The 7,315-nt window shown below is 33.4% G+C and overlaps 1 pseudogene; it reads right to left on the reverse strand.

Annotated features, from left to right (window-relative positions):
* Positions 1-5,924: 5,924 nt before the first annotated feature.
* Positions 5,925-6,516, reverse strand: LOC105851324 (DNA damage-binding protein 1 pseudogene; annotated as a pseudogene).
* Positions 6,517-7,315: the final 799 nt, after the last annotated feature.

A 7,315-nucleotide genomic window follows, 5' to 3' on the forward strand; every position in this document is an offset into this window, starting at 1 on the left:
AAGCTAATTAATTTAGCCATGAAATTAAAATAACAAACACGTTAAAAATTGTACTGAAGAACATTTTGCAATGTTAGTACTCAGCCAGTACATAATGTTAGTACTCGAAGATATTTGAAGTTCAATCGATGATTAGTATAAACAAAAATAATATGTAATTTATTTCTCTTATGAAGTACATTATTAGAGGATAATAATGCAAAAAGGCACGAAGTTTCATCAATATTTATTAACAAGGTTCTCAAAAAAAATTCATGTCGCTTTCACTAACGGAGTTCAAACAAATGTTAATAAAACTAAAACAGAATTCAATATAATAACACAAGATACACATCTTTGCCCTTCTGCATTTGCAAATTCTTGTATGCGAAAGGGAACAAAACAGAAAGAGTAACAACTAATCCCCAAGGATATGTGTAACCATCACACCACACCAAATAGGGATCATGTCAGCGCATTGTATCATGCAAAGATTATTAACGACAATAGGTTTTAAAAATCACAGTGTGTTCAACTTCAAACCATTACAAAAAAAAAATATAACCGGAAACAAAATAATATGGATTCCATAATATATATATTATATCAAAATTCCCACAAACCCTAATTTTTCAAACATGTCAAAATTCCCAAATTGAATCCTAAACAAAGACAATAACCGAATTTCATCATGAATTAAACATGGTAGGCTCTGATATCAATTGTTAATAATCCATGTTAATTACATGATGAATGACCAAAGGCGAAAGCGTACCTGTGGGAATTGCCATTGATGAAATCTATGATGATAGAGCCAATGGGTTGGGTGATCTTCCTCAGCAAAACACCCTGAAGACCTTGCTCTCTTGATGGGGATAGAGAGAACCAGAGAGTTTTCTCCTTTAGGGTTTTGAAACTGAATAGTCTTATTGTGTTTGCCTTGGGGACCATTACCCCTATATATAACTATTATTAGTTATATCCCAAATTGCAGTATTTCCAATTCAGCCCCTCATTAAATTAGAAACTGCCTGGTATCTACACTATTAATTTTCATAACTATTATGCTCTTTAGCCATAAACTATTATATATTATTTGACCCCTAGTTTATTGGCTAATTATATAATGACTCTAACACACTTTATTAATTAATTACATATGTGACCCATAAATCTTACACAACAAACCATGAGAGAGAAGAAAGTTGGTGAGTTTCTCAAACCTTTGACGACTAGCTTGTTAGATCCTATACCAAATTTAGGGGGAATTACACCTTGACCAATTTTTCATGTAAACAACATCATGAAGATCCTTGTGTAAAAAAAAAGTTGTTGATGTTCAATTGATGTAGATAAAACATTGATAGAAGCAAAAGCAAGTAAAACACAAATAATGCTCATATTAGCCACATGATAGAAGGTTTCAAAGTAGTCTAACCCCTCAATTTGGTAAAACCTATGAGCCAAAAGACGAGTCTTATATCTCTCAACTAACCCATCAATATGTCTCTTAATGTTATATTCCTATTTACTCTCAATGGGAACAACACCGACATGAGAATCCTAAAATTTCAAGTCATCTTTGTGTAGAACCTGATTCTGCAGAGGCTTATACTATGAGAGAATGGTTTGACAAGGAAGGGAGGAACACACCGAGTCAATCTATTTCTAGAGAATCATCTAGTTTTGGTAAAGTAAAGTGCGAAAGATTGTCTTTCAAATTAAAGATGAAAAGTTAGGGACTTCAGAGAAGCGTGATTGGATAACCGTATGTGCTAGTGTTTCTTTCTTTAAAGTTGATAATTTTTGCTACACAACTTGTCCTATCATGATAAGGGATAGGCAATGTAACAAAAAAGTTACTAATAATGGAGATGTGATTAGTCTGTTGATGCTTGTGATTATAGGTACAGACTGCAACTGCAGATACAGGATCACACTAGTGTAAAATGGGTTACTGCTTTCCAAAAGGGTGGCGAGGAGATCCTAGGTATACCTACAAAAGACTTGTGTTTTCTAAAATATGAAGAACGCGATGGTGAATGATTTGCAGAAATCATTCGTAAGGTTGTCTTCACTAAATATGTGTTCAAGTTAAAAGTAAAAGAGGAGACATACGGGGCTAAACAACCTATTAAATACGGGCTACTGCTGCTTCCGATGATGGCTATAAATTGTTTTAAACTTTATGAATTGTTTTAAACTTTTATAATATGCTCAATGTTTTTGAAGTGTTGGAATATGGGATAAACAATCTTATGATCTATATAAGAATGTGCATTTAAATTGAGGTGAAAGTGTGATTGCCTTTCCTTTGTATCCACTACTCTCAGTTTCTATTTTAACTTCTGCCCAGTAACTAGTTTATATTGTAAATGACAGAGAGATTAGATTTCATGTGTATGGCTTTTGATAATTGATTACTAGTAAGCAACAACTTATTTACTTACTTAGTATCCATCCTTCTATAAACGTAAACACATGTTATTTAAATCGGTTGGCTCATTGATGTAATGAACAGTAGTAGCAAATAAAAAAGTATTATCTAGTTCAAGAGGTAAATACATGTAGAAAGGAATATAGTCTTGCACATTTCATTGGCTCACATGAACAGATGTAAACTTTTATAAGTTACTAATCATTTAAAAGTTACATATAATGGCTATTCAGGTTATTTCATGTTGTATCTGCATTACAAGGAATAACATAATCAGATGAATGTTGTGTTGTTGAAGAAGAATCTCCAGAATACTCATATTCACCAAATGACGAGTTGGCCATGCCTAAAACTAGTTCACAAGGTGAATTAAATACTTTTTAGGTTCAATTTATGCTATCTTTGCTTCTTTATTATTTTTTCCTTGAGGAGGTGGGAAGGAATTAAACAATAACCAAATGATAGGTGAAATGATGGTTGAATTGGTACGCAAAGAATAAGAACAGATTGACATAAACACATACAAGGCAGATATAAGCTTCAGAAACACATACATGTGCTTATCCATATCACCTTACACTTTCAGGGATTTGTATTTGTGTTTTTTATTTAATCTCTCGTGCATTTCCATGTAACGAAAAGCTTGGCTATTTTTTTTTTTTGCTATTTAATTTGTTTTTATTTTCAGAGTTATGATTGTGTTTGGGAAATTGCTTGCTAACTTGTGCATGTGTGTTGTTGCATTGAAGCAGACATCTTGTTATATTTTTCTCTGTATTTTTCCGTTTTGTTGAACGAATCTATTGATTTTGTTTATGCTCATGTTCAATTGGTTGGAAATAAAAATAATAGGACGGTTTACGGCATACGAATTAGAGTATTGATAAATATTTTGAACAATTTTATTTTAATACTTTTACAAGAAAGTGTGTATTAGATATTTTAGTTTTTTTTCTTTCTAGTTTGACATTACCCACGGAAATGCCATGGGAAACGTTACTCATGAAACTTTAGTAGGTAATATTTCTTTTCTTTAACTTGACGTTATCCATGACATTTTTTAAGGGTAATTTACCCATGCCATTTCCTTGAGTAAATTACCCAGGAAAATATTACGAGTAAATGCAACCTATGAATTTTCCGTGGGTAATATTTTACAGACCCGTGTCCTTAGGTAATCTGTGAGTAATTATTGGTTACCCACAGATATAGCGTAAGTACAACCAAAATCTGTCCTAAGTAATGAAAGTTTTTCTTGTAGTGATAGCATACAACACACTACAAGAAAAACTGTTATTACCTACGGCAAATTTTATCTTTACCCACGGACTCTCCGTAGGTAACGTAAAATTACCTACGGATTACCCACGGACACGAGTTCGTAGCTAAATCGCTCGTAGGAAAATATTTACCGACGAACAAGCTGTGGGACACACTTACCTAGGGATTGTCCGTGGGTAATATGACCCATTGAGTCTCCGTGGGTAATGTTACTCATAGATTTGCCGTAGGTAAAATAGTAGATAGTTATCGACGGAAAAGTCGTAGGTTACATTACCCACGGATCATCCGTGACAAGTCTAATATTTTATATTTTATATTTAATATTGATAATTTTATCCATGAATTGTCCGTGGGTAATGTAACCTACTTGGCTACAACTACTAGACGCTTCCTGGTTTTCTATCGTAATATCACATTTAGACACGTTTCATTAATGTCCAATATCAACTCCAGTGTCAAAATGACAAGTTACCTGCAAACACAAAACCTTGTTAGCTATGTAAGATTATATATAACAAAATTAAAAGATTATATTTAAAAAAATTAAAATATTATTTCCAAAAAGAATAAAAGAATGGGACTATGAGAGTACATACACAAAATACAGAGAAAAATATATTTTTAACAAAACTAAGTCACTAACACCCTACCGCTTCCATAAGATCGCGTATTTCTGTATCCTTAAGGGTAGACCCATATCTTCTTAGACCAGCTTTGAGTTCATCAAAAGTGATTGCACCACTGTTATCAGTATCCATAGTCTGGAACATTTCTCTCAAACCAGCAATTTCCTCTTCAGATAGACTTTCGGCAATTACCTAAGAAAATAGCATAACAAGCAATGATTACAAACAACTATAACTATAGTTACTTAGTCTCAATCAAACAAAAACATAATAGATAACATATTAAATCCACTTGAAAGTGAAGAGTGAGTGCAAACAACAAAGTTACTTAGTTTCAATCAAACAAAAATATAACAGATTAAATACAATTGAAAGTGAAGAGCAAGTGCATAAGCCCAATAAGGTTACTTAATTTGGAAATCAAGAAGTGCACGATAGTACAATCCACAAAGGCAACAATGGAACTTCATATATTATGTATGAAAATGCATCACCTTTTTCATAACAATGTATGATCAACATTCATACATAAATTAATATCCATGCATTAATTAGCTTTATTTACCCGCAATGCCATCTTCTTTAGCTTATTCATTGCAGAAAACTGTTTGAGACGAGAAAGAACAGCAGGGTCCAATGATCTGTCAGGGGCAACTCCATTTTCACATATCCAAGGATGACCTAAACAAACAAAACAAGTTATGTCCTTTGACCTACAAAGTAGATTACAATATGTATAATAACGCACACAATCATACTGAAACACAATATTATGAATATTTGCAAAATTTAATAAAAAAATATAGAATATTACAACGGAAGACTGTTAGCCTACGGCATCAAGTGACACATATTACTCAATCATAGAAAAAATCTAAAGGAGTAACATTTGTAAGTTGATGCCATAACTTTGGCTCTTACGATTTCAACGGGTGTTGATTCTTTCTGTTTGATTTAGATTATGACCTACCCATAATCTTGTATTCTCTTACGACTAACTTTTTGACGTTAACTCTTATAAGAAATTATAGAAAACCAGGGCAGCAAGCAATCAAACTTTATTCCACTTAGTGGGGTCAGCAAATCAGCACAAGATTGTTTATTCTATTAATAAAAATAATTTCATTTAAAAGAAAAGCGACAACTAAATAGAGATTGAGAATGAAAAAACTTGAACACTGGTACATATATTTTGAAGAAACCCCGGTTGAAATCCAATGAACAAACACCATAGTACTAAGAAATCAGTTGAGTCTTAGGTAAAGATATGAAAATTTTCAATTTATGACAGGAAATAGAAGTCTGTTAAAACTGAAAATGCCATACACACATTGAAACATAAACATGACTTCAAGAAATTTTATATAGGTGTCCAGAATATTGAACATGACATTCCTTTGAGGAAAACAATTGAAAAGGGGTATCTTCATATATAAAATGTGGGGTACAGATTTTGTTGTTCATATTTGATTAGTTGAAAAATTTAAAAATTAAAGAAACGAAGCCGTGTAGAAAATATAATAAATGAAATGCCTAACAGTAAAATTTGATCGTAAATCCACATAAGGTCAGAACCTACTTTGAAATGAATTACTTTGTTAACATCCATATTTCTAAAATTTAGACAAAGATATAGGTGTTAAATCAACAAAAAACCACCATAGTAAGAAAATAAGGTCAGAACCTACTTGTACAAGTTGATTGTGAACTGCATCATGGCAAAATAATGTCTGTACTTGAGAACAGAATCCCTCAATCTCAGTTTCTTCCAGCTCATCCTCAAGATTCATTGCTAATATTCTTGTTTCACTTATAAAACTTACAACCAAGAAAGTGTCAAAAGGATCATCTGTTGAGGATCTTAGAAACCACATTCCTCTGATTCCTTGAAGTTCTACTGATGCCTACATCAAATGAATGCATCAGAAAATTAATATTTTGCTAAGCGTGTATTGTTTAATATAAAAATAAATAAAAACAAATTGATTTTCTTTTCCTTTTGGATATGTTTTAGGTACAGATGTCCCACACAGAGACAAGAAGGAGAGCTTACCTGTTCGTTGATACCTATTCCATTACGAATAACACGAAGAGAACCATCCTTGTAAGCTCCAGAGCAAGTTACAACTTGACCTTGGCCTTGCCTTTCAAGGTCTACTACACAGAAGTCGACAATTGGCCCTAAGTTGACAAACCATTTCAGTAAAAATTGATTTCAGAAAATGAAAAGATATTAAAGGAAGATAACTTACCTTAAGAGATAGCGATCATCACGGCGGAGCGAAGCAGGGATGCGGAGGGTTCGGACAAGAAGAAGGAGCGAAGCGAAGCAGCTCGAACGAGAAGGCTTTGGGATGCGGAGGAGCTTAGGGCTTAGGGCTCATACGATTCGGACAAGAAGAAGGGAGGGAAGAAGGGCTTAGGGCTCAGGGAAGATACGATTCGGAGGAAGGGCTTAGGGCTCAGGGAAGATACGATTCGGAGGAAGGGCTTAGGGCTTAGGGAAGATACGATTCGGAGGAAGGGCTCAGGGAAGAAGGGCTTAGGGAAGATACGATTCGGAGAAAGGGCTCAGGGAAGAAGGGTTAGGGAAGTTACGATTCGGAGGAGCATTTAGAAGGCAGCCTGATAAAATTAATTTAGTATCAGTTGGGGACCTTTTTTTAAAAAATTAAACAGAAACTTTTTCTAAAAAATAGACATTACCCACGGATAAGCTGTAGTAAAAAATAATACGAAAATTTTTGGCAAAATTTAAGTTATGATTGTATTTTTTTTTCCATTACCCACGAATTTTTTTAATTTTACTTACGGAATTACCGTGGTAATTAATTAAAAAAAAATTTATTTTATACAACAATACACACGGTTTTTCCGTGGGTAACAATTAATTTACCCACGGATTATGATCCGTGGCTAATTTTCCATAGGTATACAAATGTTTTCTTGTAGTGACAATGCATGATATTGATTAGCCTTGGCATATGTG

The sequence above is a fragment of the Cicer arietinum genome, chromosome 2, assembly GCF_000331145.2.
Source record: "Cicer arietinum cultivar CDC Frontier isolate Library 1 chromosome 2, Cicar.CDCFrontier_v2.0, whole genome shotgun sequence".
In the NCBI taxonomy this organism is placed as follows: Eukaryota; Viridiplantae; Streptophyta; class Magnoliopsida; order Fabales; family Fabaceae; genus Cicer; species Cicer arietinum.